We start from the raw sequence: 21,267 nt of genomic DNA on the forward strand, positions 1-21,267 counted from the left end.
TCCTAAGATCATGCTGATGGCAGCTCTGTGGTCCTCATTCTGTGTGCAAGCCTCAGCCCTTCCCAGTGGTGGCTGCGTCTGGTGATCACTGTGTTGTCATTTACTGAAAGGTTTTCTCTGAGTCTTTCATTTTTAATATAAATCAATTTGTTCTGAAAGGAGTTTCATCCAGCCATGCCTCAACACTGTCACGTGGAAGGTGGCTATGAACATGGTGGCTGTCAACACAGAAAACAGCCCAAAACATCCGCCCTGGGCCTCCATGGGAACAGCAGTGTATCTGAGAGACACACCAGGGCACAGCAGACCTTCCTGAGCATCACCAGGTGCAAAGAAATAAAAATGGGAAGAGGGAGGGGCCTGAGCCACCCAGCCCAGTCTTCTCCTCCTCAGAGCTGGCTCACCTTTCTGAGACGGGCCAGTGTACAAGTCTCAAAGGCTCTCTGGGACACAGGTGTGAACTGAGTGGGCCCCAGGCAGCATATGAACAGTGGATGTAGCTGTGTGCCCATCAAACCAAATTCTTGAAAATAAGTAGCAAGCAGAACCTAGATTGACAACTCCCAATCAGTCATCCCCAGCCTTCAGGAAGGTCTGCTCTCGGTCATTCTCATGGGCAGTGAGTGAGTGAGTGAGTGAGTGAGTGAGTGAGTGAGTGAGTGAGTGAGGAGTGAGTGAGGAGTGAGTGAGTGAGTGAGTGAGTGAGGAGTGAGTGAGTGAGGAGTGAGTGAGTGAGTGAGTGAGTGAGTGAGTGAGTGAGTGAGTGAGGAGTGAGTGACAGAGGAGCTGAGGACTTGTCTGCTCACATCCAGATTTGCTCAGGAACAGGGAGAGAGGAAGGCTCAGCACCCTGCAGCATCCCTAAGTCCTTGGTCTTTGTCCTTCACGCCTATCTGTAGACTAACAGGGAAAACCTAACAAGACTATAGATGTCCTTATGGGCAGAGCCATGCCCCAGAAATGCTACCTGTCACCCTGGGGAATCCGCTGTCCTCTGCTGGGCCTAGAGGAAAAGACACTTGCAATGCTTGAGCCCCACACGGATGTGTCGGTCAGGGATGGCCAGCCACGGTTGGAGCTGAGGGAATGGCCACTTTCTCCAACCAGCAGAGGCCTGGGTCCACTAACAGCTGGAGACCTTTCTTCTCAAGGCATGGCAATTAGGGCTGAGCTCACAGAATGTCTGAAAGCACTGCATGTGTGTAGATTTCCCATAGGGCATTTCCTCTCCTGGTCACACAGACATAGGGAAGTGTGGCTGGAAGCAGCGGCATGCAGCAGAAGCTGCCAGCTGGGCAGTGCCAGCTGGTGAGACTTGAAAGCTGAGTTCCTAACCTGTGAGGAGAATAAAGGAGCCATGGTTTGGCTGTACACACAGCACCTGCCCCATATACACAGCCCACGCCATACGTGCATGCATACACACATGAACACATAGCAACCTACTTCACATATACATACATGTGCACATACAGAAACCTAATTCATAATACCATCCTACTTCCTACATTATATATGTAGACATACACACACCACCCACTTTGTATGCATGTGTATGCACACCAATCTACTACATGCATCCATGCACTCCCACACACGTCAGTCCATTTACACAACCACACCGCATCAGACTCTCGTTTTCTGTTCCTGACTCTCACAGGGTGCAGACAACGACTCTGCGGTGTTTTATCTGCAGAAAGCCCGTGAGTTTCCTGTCGGTGTTCCAGGGCAATGCTCCAAAAGCCCACATCAGAGCCTGAATGCAGCTTGATGGGCGGGCAGCAGAGCTGGCACACTCAGAGGTTCAGCTGGGATTAGCTAGTTCCGTGCTCATTAAGGCATTTCATTCTGATAAAATATGTTAAATGAAAACGTGGGTGGAAGAAGAGGCAGAATGTTCTTCCCAAACCCCAGTTAATTGCAGGCGTTTTCCTTGGAAGGAAGAGTGTCTCTTCAAAAGTGCCCACTCTACCACATAGGGGACAGATCACTTCTGCAGCCACGAAAGCCTGGTGAGACTGTGGAGCTAGAAGCCATGCATGTGCATAGTATGAACTAAGTCACACCGGTCCATGTGAAATGTGGGCTGAGCCACACAGGTCCATGGCAAAGCATGTGGGGCCGTGGTGGAGCATGACTCCCATCAACTGGGCTGCTGAGCCTTGGAGGCTTATGGCAAAGTGTGACACGATCCCACCGGTTCCACCCTGTGGAGCTAGCCCATAGTCTTAGCTCAGTGTGCAGGAAAAGTGGCAATGGCCTTGGGGAGACATTACCCATAAGTCCCAGCCATCTTCTATTCTCAGGTGGAGGATGTTTGGTTTATAACAACGTGTGCTCAGAAGCCATGTGTATGTGCCTGGGTTCCAAGTTTGGCTCTGTTGAGAGGTGGTGGGCCCTTTAAGAGATGGAGGGCAGGGGACATATTCAAGAGGTGGCCTTTGAAGGGCACAGTGTCACAGGTGACACTGGCGTCCTCCATACCACACTGGGCTGTGAGCGAACTAATGGGATTATATTGGTAGCAATCCACGGAGCCTGCTTAATGAGCAAAGGAATTTATTTTGGGGTTAACTCACAAGACAGAATAAAGGAATCTGTTGCAGGATCCTGGAAGGATGAGACATGGTCCAACACGGTTCTCTGGTGAGCTCTGCACTGGTCTGTACCAGCATCCAAAACCACAAGGTAGTGAAGAGAGAGTGTATGTGCATTCTAGGTTGTAGCCGGATGGTTTCTCTGGTCTTGCCCAGCCCCAAGGTCCCACAGCCACTTATAAAATAATCATTCAAAGGCTTATATTGATAACCAATTGCATGGCCTATGGCAGGCTTCTTGCTAGCTAGCTCTTATGACTTGACCCATTTCTATTAATCTATAAGTTGCCACATGGCCATGGCTTACCAATATTTTCACATCTTGCTTCTCCTGGTGGTGCTGGTGTCTCTCTCCCCTCTGTCTTTCTTCTTCCTGTCTTCCCAGTTGGAATGTACCACCTAACCTTATTCTGCCTCACCATTGGCCAAACAGCTTTATTTATCAACCAATCAGAGCAACACATATTCACAGAGTACAGAAAGACATCCCACAGCATTTGCCCTTTTCTGTCTTCAAAAATGAAGGTTTTAACTTTAACATAGTAAAATTATATATAACAAAACAGTTATCCAGAAGGAATTACAGTTAAAATATCTAGTCTATTTATATTTGGCAAATTAAAGAAAATATTCTATCTATCCTATATTTGTTAGTCTAAAGTTTTATATCTAATTAATCTTTTATCATATCCAAGGAGAATTATAACTATAACTACCTAGTCATCAACTACATCAAAGATATATCCAGAAAGATATAATATTACATAAGTAAACAGGAAGAGATTATAAGCAACTTCCAAAAATCTAGAATGACAGAGACAGCTGACTGCCTGGACAGTCATCCCAAGTTCCTCTGCAAAGTTGGGGCATCCATCTTTAGCCTACAGACCTAGAGCCTCTCAGTCTCTTTTCTCTATGTCCTGTAGAATGTCTGGCAGTCTCTGCAAAGCAGGAACCTGAAGGACAATTTTGCCTTGCAAAGTTCAGTGGTTACCTTCCTATGGGTCCTGCATATCCATTTTATAATTTTATATGACATATTATCAGAAGTCCAGGCAAGAACAGTTTCTCACCCAAATGGCTATTTTTGTAAAGAAGAAGATAAACTCCATATGGAGTGTCTTCGACAACCATCTTCCTCTTTGAAGTAAATCAGTGCTACCAGGAGCAGATGTGTCTCACTGTCCAGGAAAGTCTAAAGTTTTTTATAGTATTTTTATTTTATAATTAACTTAATTTCACATATCAGCCATGGATTCCCCCATCCTCCCTCCTCCCACCCCCAGCCCTCGCCCTCAATCCACCCCCAACTCCTACCTCCTCCAAGGCAAGTTCTCCCCTGGGGAGTCAGCCCAGCCTGGCAGACTCAGCCAAGTGCCATATTCTGCAGGTCTTAAGTATTTGAAGATTACCTACTAATTGAAATATATATATGTATACCTAGAAAACTTAACTAACATGACTATAAATATGATTATCATGGATGACTATTAATCTGTATTTCTTAATTATACATTACAATTTCAAGTGAGGTGCACAAACATAATACCTTAAACAAGAGTAGAAATATACATACAGTATAACAAAATTAACTTTAAATTTGTATCAATAAACTAAAATCCATAGCAATGTGAAACATTTTAAACAAGTTGTTGCTCTTTAAAAGTACATTCAATAATCTACCCTTTTATCCTATCATATCTATATCCCCTTTCTTTTTTTAGAAAGAGATTGCATTTATAATCAATCCCCTTTGAATAAAAATAAACATTTATAAACAATATTTTGGTGATTTGGACATAGTTTCTTATATTAATTCCTGCTGGTTGGGGGTGCTGGCAATCTTATGGGGATCTTAAAAATTAAGAATTATAGTTAAATCTTGGCTATAGTCTGTGAAGATGGATGGTCTCAGCCAGTTGCTTTGAAGCTGATTTTGGATGTTGGATCATCTGGGCCATGGTGTCACTGGAGACCTTTTAGGTAGTCTTGGCTGAACAAACCATATTAACTTGGAAGCAATCTTTGGGTTCTCATCTTCTGTGGAAATAAAAGCATAACCTCTTTTCCAAAGCAACATATCCTTAGACACAAATTCTAAAGTCAAGATTTTATATATATATATATATCAGCAGCCTTTACAATCAAATGTCTTTCTGCAGTTAAAAATCCCAAAGATGGGCTGGAGAGATGGCTCAGCTGTTAAAGGCTAGGCTCACAACCAAAAAAATCCCAAAGATAATATAATCCAGACTCTGTGTGATTTCCATCTTCATTTTTATATTACTTTTACTGTCTCTTTAAAGACTTTATTTTTTAAAACTATTTCTTTATATAACTGCATACATTTCTTTTTCTCTCTTCCAAGCCTATGTACATTTTTACACACATTATAAACTGTTTAGAGTTTTATTCCATCTGAATCTGTCTTATTGTGAATCTATAATCCTTCTCTGACGACAAGAGATTTTAAACTGTTAATCTGCTTGGCTAGAATCAACAAGGCTGTCTTGGCTGCTGACTCCGCCCACCTTAGCATCCCAATATTGCAGAAGTATTTCTACCACCAATTCCAGGAAACAGTATGTCTATGTCTCCAAGAAGCAGCGTGCTGACCAGAAACCTCTTTACTTGTTTGTTTGTTTGTTTGTTTGTTTGTTTGTTCGTTTGTTTGTTCGTTTGCCTGTACTAGCAAAAGCTAAACCCTCCAAGCAGTGCACTGCATGGCTTGGAGACATCATTGTGTGCCGCTGTGGGAATCCACCATGTTACTCAGCTTATGGCAGCTGACAGTCAGCTCCATCTCAGAGGCAGATGTCGGGAGACGAGTCTGCACTGCTGCTGGCATGAGACTGTGAGACTAGGAAGCCTAGTGTGGCTCTGCTTCTGTGCATTCAGAATCTTTAAGCTTTCTTAGATCTATGTGGATCAATGACCAATGGTGAGCACTAAATGTAGTTGGAAGGTTTCTTTGGTCCTGCCTAATCCCCCATGGTCCAGACAAATCTCTCTCACCCATGGTCCTGCAGCTGCTCAGACACAAGTAAAAACATCAAGGCTTATATTATTTATAAACTGTATGGTCTATGGGCAGGCCTCTTGTTTGCTAGCTCTTATATCTTAAATTAACCCATTTCTATTAATTTATATTTTGCCATGTGTTCCGTGGCTTACCAGATTTATATTTTGCCATGTGTTCTGTTGGCATGTTGCTTCTTTGGTGGCGGCTGGCATCTCTCCCAACTCTGCCTTTCTCTTTTCTGTCTCTCTCTTTCAATTTCCTGCCTGCCTCTAAGCTGCCTTGCCATAGGCCAGTGCAGCTTTATTTATCAACCAATCAGAGTAACATATATTTATAGCATGCAGAAAGACATCCCACAGCACTAGGTCTTAAGAGTCCCCCAGTGGCCATGCTCCAGGGGCATGTACCTCCAAGTAATAGGCAGGTGTAACAGCTCCCTGTTACCTCACTAGGGGTGGTGCTTTAGGGCATGGCTCAAACAGCTACCCACTGCAGTAAACAGTCTCCAACATCACACACTTTGTGCCACCATGACCCAAAGCCACAGAGTACATTGGTCACCAGAAGCCAAAGTAAACCTTGCATCTTTAGGGTCAATTATCAGTTATCATTACAGCAGTAGGGGGCTGGCCAGCACAAAGGAGGGAACACTTGACAACCTCTGAGCCACCCTGGAAAACCCCCAGGGGAACTGTGGGATAGGGCTCAGTCCCTAGTCCAGAATCCCAGTACTGGCCTGGACAGCATGGGGCATCCCTTTCCCTTTTTGGAGATGCGAGGGGAAGAATAGAGAATTCTCCCTTCCATGGCGATCCAGAAGCACCAGCTGTCAGCTTTCTGCCTGTCCCTCCCGATTGGGTTCCACGTCTCCAGTGGTGCTGACGGTGCCTAACGGGATGTCAGCACAGGCTTTGAAAGCTGTGCGCTGCTCTAACGTGCTCATGAAGTTTGACTGCTGGCAAGATCCAGGGGAGGATAAAACAGGACTTGTAGAAAGAGGTCTATTTCACAGCCGAATCTAATAAAAATTCAGAATTTGTTAACTGGGGAGGTTGTCCACGCGGCAGCATGAACTGACTGGAGACAAGGAGAAGGAAAGTAGTGTTCTTGGGGACAAGTCGTTTAATTTTGGAAACTGATATTTGAGAAGACAAGAAGCCATGCAAAGCAGTCTGTGGGGCCCCTGCTGGAAAATGGGCCCCAGAAATAGCTGCAGAGGAGACTGGAAGAAGCTGCCACAAAATCACTCTGTGCAAGGACTCGGCAGAAGGTGAAAAAGGCAATATCTGCAGCAGGGAGTTCACAAGCAGCAGTGATGGAAGTTTGCAGAGGGCATCGATCCAATGATGACAGCCACAAGAAGCTTAACCAGAAGGAAGCTGAGTGGTTTCTTCTCCGCTCTCGTGTATCTAATGTGCACACGTGTGGGTGCATATGCACACGTGCCAACCTAAAGAGTAAAGAAGGGGGAGGGGAACTGGGAAGGCAGCTCAGTGGTCAACACCAGCTGCTCTTAAAGAAGTCTCAGATTCTGTTCCCAGTACCCACATGGAGGATCTCACCATCATCTATAACTCTAATCCCATGGGATCTGATGCCCTCTTCTGGCCTTTGAAGGCTCCTACATGCACATGATACACATAAACTCACATGAGCAAACAAAGGATAGACAGACAGACAGACAGACAGACAGACGATGAAGAAGAAGATGGATGGATGGATGCATGGATGGAAGGATGGATGGATGGATGGATGGATGGATTTTTTTAAGGCAGAAAAAGCATGGAAGGCATGGTGGGGGCCAGGGAGAGACAGAGAAAAAGAGAAAGGAAGGAGAGTGGAAAGGGAGGGAGGGAGAGAAATAATACAAGCACAAGCAAAGCACACAGAGACCCCAGATGGAAGGGATCCAAAGATGGTGTCTGAGTTTGTCTAGCAGAGACAAACCTTTATATGTTCAGGGATGGGTTGAGTTCCCTTTTACGAGGCTGTTTAGCTACAGCAGGGAAATGGATAATCTAGACAAAGAAAGGGAAGCTGATTGATTCTCACCCTGGGAACCCCTCCATAAGAGGTTTGAAAGCCCCACTGAATAGTTCGCTCCGGCAGGAAGAAGCCCACCAAGTCTTTGTCTTGAACAAGCAGGAGCAGGAAGTCAGCCATCTTGAATGTGTCAATCTACCGACAGCCTTTTCTTTCTGTCTGTTCTGACTCCTCCTCCGTCAATTCCCCTTCCAGTTTCACCTCCTCAGGAAACTCATCTCTGAAGTCACTAAGGTTTCGGCACATCCAGCCCCAGCCACACCGGGTGTCAAGTGGCCTCTAGCATATTTCTTTGGTTACCCACAAGCTGAGAGCCACCTTTCATTAGCATGGGGGCGTCCCACTGAGTGGACACCACCCTGCTGGCCACTCCCTGTCCCCTGAGATGCCCAGTTTCTCAGGACCCAGCAGAGCTTAGGTTCCCAAAGGATGGGACACCCTCAGACCCAACACTGCAGACACAGCAGATGTCACTGAGGACGTGTGGGGTGACCAGGTAGTTATAAGACCCCAGGTCCGCCCACCTCTGTGGTCAGCCACAGTCATTAGGAAGAGTGTTAAGTAGGGACGCAGAACGTGGTGGTGGTGGTGGTCACCTCAAGAGTTCTCTGGGTCCTGGTCAAATGGTCTGTATCTCACTAGCTGTTGTGGCTTAAAGTGATATGTTTGTGTGTCCAGTTGACAAGGGATAGACTTCGGATAGTTAACCTCCACTATGAACTTAATTAGACTAAAAAACACCCAGGGCCCTAGTGAGGTTGTCTGTGAGGGTGTTTCCAGAGAGGTCCAGCCGAGGAGGGATACTGACCCCAGCAAAGAGGAGAAAAAGATCGGACACCGACATTCCCCTTCTTAGCCGCTAAGATGTGCACAAGCGGCCCCTGCTCCCAGCACCATGCCTTCCCCGTGGTGATGGACTGTCCCTCTCACACCGTGATCCTTCTCTGTGTTGCTGTTGTCAGGCATTTGATCACAAAGACAGAGTAACTGACACACTAACACTCCTGCAGATGATAAACTAAGAAAATTCACCTGACAGTGTCCCATAGAAATGTACTGGAGACCTTTGAAAGGGGAAGGCAGCCCCGGGGAGGAGTGAGTTCATGTGGCCTCTCATCAAAGGCCAGACACAGCCTCCTCCCTGCAGGAGTCTCAAGAGCAGTGGTTCTCAACCTGTGGGTCGAGACCCCACAAGGGTCACATATTTGTTGTCCTACTCATCAGACATTTACATTATAATTCAGTAGCAAAATTACAGTTACAAAGAGACAACAAAAATAGTTCTATGGTTGGGGTCTAAAGGGTGGCAGTGTTAGGACAGCTGAGAACCACTGCTCTAGAGGAGGTCAGGCTTGCAGCAAGGACAGAACCTAAAACCACACATCTGATGGGAATGTGTGGTGCATCTCTCCCCCAGACAGAACCTGCAGACGGGACCCCTGAGAAGGAATGTATAGTGAGCCCGAGAGTGCCGGGAACATGCTTGTATTGGGTTTCCTCCCATTGAGCCGAACACAAGCTGAAGCTGTCACTCAGCAGGAGGGGCCCACGGCAAGAATGGCTGAAATTGCAATCCCCAGGGATGCAGCTCAGTCCTGAAGGAAACACCTCCCTGGGGAAACTGATATTCTCACGGTGTGTCCCCTTTCACACCATGCCCCCTGCTACAGGTAGGAGACCTTTCCTCGCCTCATGGTGAAGAGGGGCAGGAATTCTGAAAGAGCACCCCAGCAGACAGGCAGGACATCCCCCACACGCAACCCTGTAATTTCCAGTGTCCAGGTTCCTCTGTCCTTGCTGAAGCCCCAGGGACGCGAAGAAAGCAGAGTCTCCCACCTCAGCCGCCTTGCGCTCTGTGATTTAATCAGTCATGTGAATGGACTGAGTGGCCTTTGTATGCCTGTCCCTTGTCTGAGCAGAAAATGTTCCCTCTCCTGGCTGCCTTAGTGGCTGTATTGATACAGCAGAAAGCTCCTTATGAAATGACGGTAACACCAAATCGCTGCAAGTGCTCAGATAATTTATTGGAGAATATTCAATTAGAATACATTAATATTTTAGATTTCCATCATCAATTTACTGTCAGCGATTTAAAGCCATTACTGAGCTGCTGGCTCGGGTGGGTGTGTTTAGGCGAGGGTGGAAGCATCTACCCGAGTGGGCTCCACCATGGCTGGCAGCAGCGTAAGAGCTCACGGCACAGCTCTAGGGTAGAGGCCAGATGTGGTCAGGATGCTGGGCACACGGTTTGTGCTGCTCTGAGTGGGTCACTCACACAAGGGGAGGAAAGCAGTGGGTCTCCACAGGGCGAGATAATGACTAAGATCCAGGTGACCTCAGATATGAGTGGATCTCCTGGAACAGCAGGGGTTCTGAGGCCTCTTCCTTCTCTATCAAGGAGTCTCAGGTCTCAGGCTCTGGGAGGGCTTGAAGGAGAATTGGTCATCTGATATCACTGCGTAACATCACGGGACATCACCACTTAGCCATGGGCCTGCACAGGTCACATGGTGGAGCCTGCTTCAGAGGCATCACAACATCCTTCACATTTTGAGTGGCGAGGGGCTGCTGATCACAGACTGTGACTTCAAAAGACATCCCCAACCAGAGGTGACAGGTATCAGCCACCTTGTCTCTAGGTGGCCAAGAAGGAGCCCAGCAAGTCCTGTGGGGGCAGAGGATGTAGGCTGTTCTCTACTGGCTAGTGTCAGGAGGAGGCCTGGCCACACAGGTTCCTGTGTCAGCGGGGGGTTGGGGGGGTCTGCAGCAGGAGGACAGATGGTCTTGCCAGTGAGAATGGAGGGCAAGCAGGCAAGCAGGCAAGCATCCTTCTTCCATGTCCTTTTATCCGAACTGCCACCAGAGATGCCACCCGTGCTTGGGGTGGGTCTTCCCACATTCAAATACTGTGATCAAGAAAATCCCTCACAGGAGTGCCCAGAATCCAGATGGAGTCAAGTGGATGAGTGTAATTAGCCATCACAAAGCAGTCCTCACTACCTGCTCCTGGATAGAGGTTACCCAGCGTCTTACCCTGTGGATCAGAGGTTGAGCAACCTTAGTCTAAGCCAGCAGCCTAGGGGCAGTACTGTACATGTTGGCCATCTCATCCAGGCAGAGCCATGCCTTGGTGCCTCCATGTCAGGCGTCTGGGGTGCCCTGACCACAGAGAAGGGAGGAGCAGTTGTGGGGGATGGACTCTGTTCCCGCCGCACATTCATCCTGCGCTGCTTGGTATGTGGCATAATCTCTTATTGTTGTGACCCAATACCAGACAGTCAGCAGCTGGAGGGCAGGAGAGTTGCTTCTGGCTCACAGCTCTGAGGGTACGTGGCAGGAAGTCATGGCGGCAGGGGCGTGAAAAGCCGGTCGCGTTGCATCCCCAGTTAGGAGGTAGAGAGCACAGCAGGCTGGCGCTTCTCCCACTTCTCATTCTCATTCAGTCCAGGACCCCCAGCCCATGGAATGGTGCCACCCACCGTCAATGTAGATCTCCCCTCCTCAATCAACCCCCTGAAAATTCCCTCAGAGACACTCCCAGAAGTGTGTCTCCCAGGTGATTGCAAATCCAGGCTGACAATGAAGGTCAAGCATCAATCACACTGTTCCTGTGCCTCCGTCTCTCCTCTGGTCCCACGGATTCTCAACACCTCTCACTTCAGACAGTGGCTGCTCATTTGGCCATGCATGAATCTTTGGCTTGTGCAAACCCACCTGCTCCTTTGCCAGCTACTTCCACACAATTCCACAGCCACATGAGAGCCCACAGAGCAGTGTGTGTGAGTTCCTTGGGAAGAAGAAGATGCTGGCACAGAGCTCAGCATGGAGGCCACAGGACAAATGCCTCCCTGCTCGGGCCCCTCACTGGGCTGTGGATAACCTGCTTCCTCCTCCTTTGGAAGAGGAGGGCAGGGTGGGCAGTGGCCCTCTGTAGTCGTCACACACTGGCGACTATCCAGCTAGTCCACAATGTGCCCCTCTGGATCTCACCTTCTCTCCCTCTCTCTTTCTCATTAACTTGCTCAATACTTCTTTCCAAAGCTGTAGTCAATAAAAATTAGCCTCTCCTGACCTGGCCTCATTCCGCAGCAGAGGGCCAGGGGTGATAGCTACTTTATCGCAGTCAATGTCCCCAGGGAGCTCACTAAGCTCCGGGCTCTCTTAATGCAAATTTAAAAAGCTTTTAATATATGTTAAATAAATATCAGCCACTTGTCAGAGCTGCAGTTATTAAGGATTAATTTTATAGCTGTTACATTTCTGATCAACTGTTACTTATAATTAGCCCCTATAAGTGTTTCTAAATAATCAGATAATATTTGAATAGCTTAAATACACTATCTTGTTCCATCTATCAGGAACTTACATTTAAACAGCTGGAAATTGGGAGTGTTGGTGATGTGTGTGTGCATGTATGTATGTATGTGTGTGTGTGTGTCTGTGTGTGTCTGTGTATGTGTGTGTGTGTGTGTGTGTGCATACTCCAGAAAGAAAAGAAAAAGAGGCTACATTTGTTTTATGGGATAGATGGTGACTTTATGTGTCCGTGTGTGTGTATATGTTCATGTGTGTGCACATGTGAGCATGTGTGAGTGTAAGCTACAGGCACCTCCTTCATTCACTCTCTATTATAATTTTTTGAGACAGGGTCTCCCACTGAACCAGGAGCTCACGAATTTGGCTAGGATGGCTGGTCAGTGAGGCCCAGGGGTGCTCCTGTCTCCACCCTGCCCCCAACACACACACAGCACTGAAGTTACAGGCATCTGCTGTCACGCCCAGACTTTTACAAGGGTCCTGGACATTGAACTTTGGTCCTCCTGTTTGCATGGCAATAATGCTACCAGCTGAGCAGCCTACCCAGCCCCTAGACAGTGACTCCTAACTCCACGGACAGTTAGTGCAGCCGAGTCAACAACCTCCAGTCTCAATTCCTTGAAGGCTTCATTTTTCAAACTTTATTATTACTGTGTGCACATGCATCCATGCACACAGGTGCTGCAGCGCCTGGGAAGGTCAGAGGACAACTTTATAAAGTCAGTTATCTCCTTCCTACGTGGATTCTGGGTATCAAACTCTTGTCGACTGGCCTTTTGGGGGCTATAAAGGGTGACACTTAGGAGTTTTTTTTTTCCAGGGAAGCAATTGCTGTTTTTGATGCAGGTTGTCATGTAGCCAAGGCTGGCTTCCACCTCACTATGGAGCAAGGATGACCCTTAACCCCTGATCTCCTGGCCCCCACCTCCAGAGTGCTCTAGGATTGCTGGTGTTTGCCACCATACTCAGTTTATGCAACGCTGGGGACAGATCCCAGGGCATCGTGCAGGCTAGTCAGAGACACTCTGTCAGCTGAGCTGCATCCCCAGTCCCCAGAACGATCTTCATGTACAGCTTTAACCTGGAAGCCGACCTGACATCTCCCTAGCTGAGTGGCCCTGTGTGGGTTCAGGAATCAAAGGGCCACACGTACCACATTACGGTTGGAATCCAAAATGTCTCCCGCAGAATCAATTGTAGCACTTGTTCACTTGTGGCACTGTTTGGGAATGTGGGACCTTTAGGAGGTGGAGCCTGCTAGCTCTAATGGGTTGCTGGAGGGTGCAACTTTGGAGCTCACGGCAGCCCCTGCCTCTGGGGCCATTCTCCCTGTCCTGACCCACGACCGTGGATGGGGCTGTCCCACCATGCTCTCCCTGTGTCCTGACCCACGACTGTGGTTGGGGCTGTCCCACCATGCTCTCCCCGCTGTGAAGGACTGAAGTCCCCCAAGAAACCATGAGTCCAAGTAAATCCCTCCTCCTTTGCTGCGGGGATTGTGTCAGAGCAACGAGACTAGTGACTGACTCACGAGAGTACTTGCTGCCCGAGGGACGCAGAGCCTGGGCCTGCACACTGGGCTGGGGGTGGACGCTGAGTCTGGGTCCTCCTGGATCCTTGCAGCGTCGCCTCCTCCAGCCACAGTGAGCCTGGATTGCCTACACAGTGTGCAGAGTAGACGTGGGCCCTTTAAGTCTCGGAGGCTCCGCAGGCAGCCTCCTGCCTTGCTTCCCTTCACTCTCTGCATGCTTCCAGCTCACACTTACTCTCTGACGTTCCTGAAGTTCAGAAGTCTGAGGTCAGGCGACGGGTCCGAGTGAAGGCTCTAGCCAGTCAGATCCCCCAGGAGGATTCAAGGGGCTACCATATTCCTATTCTCTCCAGTTCCCAGAAGCACCTGCACCCTCCCTGTCAGCTCCATCCTCCCCTCGGCCAGGCCCACAGCTCAGCATCACCCAACCACTTCCCACACCCCCACCTTGTGGCCCATTCCTCCATCTAAATCTCTCCCTCCTTACAAAGGGACCCGTGATGGCTTCTGGAAGCCCCTAGGTGACTCAGAGCAGTCTCCCCACATCAAGGTCCTTAACTGGCCACAGCTGTGAACGCTTCTGCTGAGGACGGTACCATCCATAGGCCTCAGGTTTAGTGCCTAGACAGTTGGTGTCCCTCTGCTGCTGCCCACTATGCTCCCGGGAGAGAGCTGTGGCCTCTCACAGCCCTGTAGTCAGCACAAACATAGTTCCATCTGGTCTCTGCCTGTTTCAAAGATGCTCTTAACCTCCCTCATCTCTTGTAAGTAAGGGTGCTCCTAACAGTCAGTATCTACAAAGTGTGCTTTGCTGGGAGCTTGGAATCCTCTATGCCTGGTTAAGCCCAGCTGCAGCCTGGCAAAAGGCAATACACACTGGCCATGTTGTTCCCAGGAAGACAGCAGCTCAGAGAGGCCAGGGTTCTCATTCCAAGTCACACAACACCAGGCACAGAACTTGACTTGGAGACCCCAAAGTCAAACCAAAGAACTTCCATGGCTCACACTGAGGGTTGCACAGAGCGGCAGCGATGTCACCCTGGGCAGGATAGGGTTAAAGGCAGTGGCTGGAGGAAGTCCCCAAACAAATCAGCTTTCCCCACCACTGGGACTCTGCTTTGCAACCACCACAGCCCCGCAGGTGGCTTTTGCAGGAGCAAGGGACACTTCTCCCTGTCCTTCTCATTGTCATACTTTGTAGGATAGTTACAGATGACTCCAACTCAGAGACATTTCCTCCTAATTCTGTTTGTCACGGGCCTGGCTCTTGGTGGTGGGCAGTTGGCAGGATTGGGGTATCCATAAGCATGGACACTGCTGTGGTCTGACTTGATGGCTCTGGACGGTCAAGGAACCTTCTCTTGTGTCTGTACCCACCCTTCTGCCTGCACACCCCACCTGCCCACAGGCAGCTTATCATGGCTAGTCACCCACCTGTGAGTGAGCTGGCCTGTCTCTCCTGAGGTATGGTGCTGCCATGTGTCCGTGAGCTGCTGCCGAGACCCCCCCTGCGTGGCTCAGACAGCTCTGACCTTCTTCTAAATGTGTTCAAATCATGAGACACTGGCTAGGAACCCGGCATGCTTGGCACAACCCATCCAAGCTGGCAATTAATGGTGCCACAGAGAGAGATGTGGCCAGAGCACCTGTCCAAACCAATTTCCCTGGGTTTGGTTATTTGAAAGTCTAAAAATCTCTAATACTAAGAGACAGGCAGTGTTTAAATTTACATTCAGTTCCCAGATGAGATCTTCTGGTTCAGCTGCTCCACTTTATTTGGAAATATGAACGGTAACTTGATTACAGGTTAAGGAAGCTGCGGCTGGGGGATTTCCATCAATATCTTTTTTCCTCTGAACTACTCCTCTTGAGGGTGGAATCTGTTCAGTTCAGAAGCAAGGTTCCAACACTGTGTGCACAGAGCAGATGGCAGAGGCCAGGATGAGCCCCCTTGGGCTGATGCCACAAGTCCCAGGTGAGGTGACCCAGACTGGGAATTCCAGGGGCTGTGGTAGAAGCCAAGGCGCATTGCTTTGCCCACAGGGCAAGCCAACTTTATTTCTAGCCTCCAGCCCAATTGCTAGGCCATTAAGCTGTCAAAACACGGAAGTCCATTATAAGAAAAACTTCCCATCCCAGAAGCTTTATGGCTTAGAATACTCAGGGCTAAAGCTCCCCGGAAAACGACAGCTGTGTGAAACAAGGATCTGACTTTGCCCCCTCCAGGGGCATTATAGACATGGCAGAGTCAGGGATGGGGGTGTGCACAGGGACACTAGACGGAGATGAGTGCTGTTTGCTCCCCAGGATTTTCTGACAGGGGAGTGGCCACACCATGACTGACCTCACCCAAACGGGCCGCGTTCTCCAAGGGGGTGGAAAATGTCAACCTGGGTCTTCATTCTGACTAGGAACCACAGCCCATGCAGAAAGCAGCCTGCCAGCCAGGTCACCTGAGATGCATCGTGGAGGGTGGAAAGGAGGGAACGTCTTCCTCTGTTGAGCAGCCGTGGGGCCTGGCTCTGCAGAGACACCCCATGTGTGGCCCGGTTTTGTCCAGCCATGTCAGGAGGCAGGTGACATGGTGCAGATGCAGACACAGAGCACTGAGGTGGGGCAGCAGGGTGGGAGACAGAGCAATCCTCCACGGGCCCGGCCTACAAGGCAGCAGGGTGGGAGACAGAGCAATCCTCCACGGGCCCAGCCTACAAGGCAGCAGAGGGCATGTCCACGGGAAACATTCAACACGGGGAACCACCAAGTGCTTTCTTTTCCTGATGGGCAAGAGTCTCAAAGTCTTTAACAATGTTTTTCCAGGAAGAGGCTCCTATTCCTGCTAAATAGCTAAAGGAAAGGCCCCGGGGCCAACAATCCAGGTGTCCACCACTGTCACACTGCGAGTGTGAAATCATGACAGTGACAGGCAGGCACCAGAGTGCCCGCTTGGTACTGGGCCCCCATCCTGAAGGCCGGTGTGTCCTTCAGATCCCAGAAGGGACAAATCTGGGTTTCTAGTGAGGAGACAAAGTAGTCGATACGCAGAGCAGAGTCAGCGCCGGCCTCCTACAGATGCAGGCCTCGTGAAGGGGGCTTCTTGCTCCCTGACGAGATGGCTGTGCACACATTGTACATGGTGTGCACCAGGAGAAAATGGAGGGAAAGAGATTTCACACCCATTTGAGAACCTGAGGAGTGTTCCACACTCTCTCCATAGTGAGACACATGTGAGCACCCAGACACTCGCTCACACATACACCCATCTGAGCCGGCAGCAGGCTGTGGAAGGGTCCACCCTGTGACTGTCAGTGCCACTCAGCCCGAGACACCACCTCCTCTTGAACTCTGGGCAATTCTGTGAAGAAGTGCAGGAACACAGGAAGGAACCCTGGTCCAGTAAGGGCTGCTGCGTGGTAAGTCCAGTCTCCACATCATGAACAGCAGCGGTGACTTGGTGCCATCTTGGTACCTGCTCCTATCCCTCAGGAGAATGCCGGATCCCCTTGGTTCTCAGCAGAGGGCTGAGGACCCATTTGCTGTTTTCCTGGATGTCTCCTTCAGTGCACAGAGCAGAGGCATAGAGAGAGCCGGCTCCACCATCCACAGCTCCATTTTCAAGAGAGCAGATCTTTTTTTAACTACCAAGGAGCCCTCTAATAGCGGTTGCTAAGAAACTGCTGCAGTCGGTGATTTTGCAAACGTCTCGCTCATTCCCTGATCTTCCAGCCTGGAGCCCCACCTGCTTGACAGCCCCACGGCAGTCTGTGGATCAGCCTGTGGGGAGGAACCATCCGTATGGCAGATGCCCTTGGGAGAAGGCCAGCAATGCTGGACACAAAGAGGATTCAGGGATCCCGGGCTGACTTCTGGTGCCACAGCGTCCCCATGCCCTGACCAGTTGATGCCATGGGTGGGTCTTAAAATGGTGAGATGTTAGAGAGAAGGTTTTACTGTCAGCCTCTGGTAGCAGAGCATCTGGGTACCCCAAATGTTGTCATCTAAGGCTCTTGAGTGCAATTCACTGGATCCAGAAGTCCCCATCTTTTCTGTCTCCCCCTTGAGGCATGAAGCTCCCATTTCACCCCACCTATACCAAGGTGTGGCAGGTTCTTCCACTGCAGGGAAGGGTAGGCGTAAGCAGGTCTTTCCTACTCAAGCACAGCCTCAGTAATATAAACATGAGGAGGGAAGATGTCTGAGAAGAGCTACTCAGACCCAACCAGTGTGGCAAAGCAAGCCTGATTAGATGTCACCTCTAGGGGTGACCAGTTAGCTGGGAACTGCACAGTGGTGTAGGGACCATGGCCCTGTCAAGAACACGGGTATAAAGTTGGGGTTAGGATACCAAAAGTTGAAGAGCATTGATCCTCAGCAGGTCCTTGAGGAAGACTCTCTTCAGACTCTGAATGGCCTGGAACCATCTTCTCCAACTGCTCTCCACAAGGCAGGAACTGTAGCTCTGAACACAGCAGCCCGCTCCCCAACAGATGCACAGTCACAACCCAGGGCCCTGCTCCCCGGCAGACACACAATTACTAATGCATGTGCACATGAGGGGGAAGCATTGTGCACCCATTTCATGTGCAGGACAAACACTCTCCCAGGCCCTCTTAGAACTCATTTGGAATTTAAGGAGAATGTATGCAGAAGGCTTTCTTAATGTGACTTGAAGCAGAACCAGGACCCCACCTGCACCTAGAGGGACTTCCCTCCCAGCACTCTCCATCTTGATGTTCTCAGCCCACCTTTGACCTTTCAAGTGTGTGACTTGTCACCACCTCACCCGCATGCCTGTCTGTGACCAGCATGCCCTCCGTAGAGCGGGCACCAGTGATGGGCACACTCTCCCACACCTACTCTGCCACCTGTGGTTGGATTCCTGTGCACTGCTGATGCCTGATGCTGCTTAAGTTGGCTCAGTTTTTAAACCAACCAGCTTTATGATTAAGGACAATTTATGTGGCTATTGTTCAACAAAATGCCCCATCAGTTAGATGAGAAAAAAATACAATAAATGCAATGATGGTTAAATAATGTTATTGTCATAGATGAGTGTATGTCCATCCACCAAAAAAAGAAGAAAATCCCAGGGAACTCAAGCACAGAGATACCTTCCACACCTTGGAAATGCCATTGTCAGGGTCCAGTGGCCATGAGACCTTAAATTTGGACTAAGTTATATGAGACCTTAAATTTGGAACAGATTACTTCCTTCCTCCAAGGAATACTGTGATATGTTCCTGAATACACGAGCTATCAGCCCAACCAACCGCCATTCTGAAACAGGTGGGATGTATCCATGAGCTCAGGAGTCTAATTAATCTGTAGTATTAGACACTGGAACAAATTGCAGATGACACCAGGAAGACTGCTTACCTGTTATCGGCACAGTTTACATAGCTAAAACCAACTCCCAAAATGGGGGGACCTGAAGATCAGAGTCCCAACATGCTGGGTGATTAGAGGTAATTACAGCCTCTCAAACATGACCCTGGGACTCATTAGTGCCTGTGCTTCAGGGGAGGAAGGACACCGAGAGTTCACAGGAATATCCCTTGGATGGACGAAGGTGCTGGAATCTAGAATTGGGGACCAGGCTTTTGATAGCATGAGAGGTTTTTGTTAAGAGTAGGCGTATTTTCTAATTCAGGTTGTCGTTTTCACTAGACAAACGCAGAATCTTCCATGCATGTAAGTGCCACAGTCACTGGGTCCTGAGATGAGCTGGGGACAGCTAGGGCAGTGGAGGAGTGGCAGCCTCATTCTGGATAGAGCAGAGGCTGACAGGCTCTGTGCTGAGGGGGGACAGTCTAGGGTAGGCTCTGACAGACAGTGTTATCTTGCACACCCATAAAGTCCTGTGGGCACCCAAAGAAAAGGAGGGTGCTCTCTGGTACCTGGGGCTGGCGGTGGCTGGTGCTGGAAAGGCTGGAGCCCAAGACAGGTCTCACAGTGAGCACAAAGAGCCGCCAGAGAATAGGCATGCAGGTCAGTACTGTCCCACAGCCCTGGAGATGTTCTTCATGTAGGACTCTACCTGCAGGCACTTCCCCCAGCACCATCCTGACCTGGTTTCTCAGACCCAGACTCAAAATCCGATCCAGTGTGTTCCCTCTTTGCTCCACGAAGTGAATCTATCAAAACGCATAACAGTGAGCCAGAGAGAGGCAGGGAGACACACACATACAGAGAGCAAAGACAGACAGAAACACAGAGAGATGAAGATAAAGACAGAGAGAGCTCTCACAAGGCACAGGGTCTTTGTGTCCCCACCCTAGCTCTCCTCCACCTGCTCAGGCACCCCTAACTTCCTAACCAACCAGCAATGACCTCAGAAGTGAAAAAAGAAGTATAGATTTGTAGATCATTCTCCACAGCTAGTTCTGTCGGTACAGAGCAGAGTGTGGTCTGTCGAGCCCAAGAGTTTCCTAGGACCCCAGACACTTCGGGCATCACAGGCCTCCCCGACAGGGCACTGCCAGGTGTTGTCACCTTCTCAGCACATTCTGATGTGTTTACAATGCCAAGATCTAGGAAGAAACTGATGGTACGAATCAGGGGTCCCCACACCCAGCAAGGAGGAGGACATCATGCTGACGGTTAACCCACCAGGCAGCCACTCTGGAAGCACACGACAGAAGCCATATTTTTTAAAACATAAACATCCTCCAACTCACAGCAGGAAAAACCACAACCTCTGCTGAGGCTAAGCTCCAGATGGGAGTAAAGATTGCTGGGGGAGGCAGATGTCCGAGGCTTGAAGTTGCTTTTTCTGAGACAAGGAGTGCCAGCCACCGACATGGAGACAGTTGAATTAAATGCCCATCCTTGGCTTATGTGTGTGGTGTGTGGTGTGTGGTGTGTGGTGTGTGGTGACCACTGTTCCCCCGCAATAAAGATCAAGCTTTTAGCAACCTGAAGCGAGGAAAGGCCAATAAATATTTAGCTTCTGTCTCTGGTGGAAAAAGGAGCCTCACGTTGTAGAGCAGTGAGCAGAGCTGATGAAACCAGCCAGTCAGAAATAGAAAAACAAATCAAAAACTGCCTCCTCCACAGTCCAGCAGGTCTTGGGAGCTCAGGGGCCCACCTCACCTACCCCATAAATATGCCAGCTCCTACTGCATCCCACGGCTGCCAGCTGTCCTGAAAACTCCCAATCTGGGCTGCACCAGAGCCAGAGGAAAGGCCATGCCCCTGCCTCAGTGCTTTCTTCTCACCCCTCCACCCCCCGACAACACAGCGACTGTTGTACCTCCTCGGGATACTACCTAAGATTCCCCAGGTTTTCACCAAAGCAGAGCTGAGCTTGGGGTCCCGAAGTCTTTGATCTTTCTGTAGCACCCACCCAGCTGCAGGAGCAGGTGCACCACCCAGGGACATGAGCCTAAGCAGGCCTCTACTCTCCCTGTCTCCTCCAAAAGCGGCCTCTCTTTCCAGTCACACTGTCCCAAACAGCCTCAGAAGAGCTCTTGACTCTGTGGCAATAGCCTGCCACCCTCCCCATAGCCATTACTGTTGAGTTACAAGAGATGACTCAGCAGCAGCCAGGTTTCTTTGCAGACAGCAGATGCCAGGATTCGGACATGTATGTGTCCTATAATTTGCATTTGTGCAAAACATTTGCAGCCTTTTCTGGCCCCTTGGCATGTGAGGAGCAGGGTGGGCCTGAGCAGCTTTTCTGTTCCCTTACCTCCAACAGGCCGGAGCGTGTTGGCTACGCTTGCAGAAATACAGACGAATTACTGATGCCTGGTAACCAA

The 21,267-nt window shown here is 49.5% G+C and overlaps 1 protein-coding gene across 1 annotated transcript in view; it reads left to right on the forward strand.

Annotated features, from left to right (window-relative positions):
• Window positions 1-21,267, forward strand: part of Cdh4 (cadherin 4) — a 484,625-nt gene that overhangs the window by 375,055 nt on the left and 88,303 nt on the right. The window lies entirely within an intron of this gene.

Source organism: Peromyscus maniculatus, chromosome 4 (assembly GCF_049852395.1).
Source record: "Peromyscus maniculatus bairdii isolate BWxNUB_F1_BW_parent chromosome 4, HU_Pman_BW_mat_3.1, whole genome shotgun sequence".
NCBI classification, from domain to species: domain Eukaryota; kingdom Metazoa; phylum Chordata; class Mammalia; order Rodentia; family Cricetidae; genus Peromyscus; species Peromyscus maniculatus.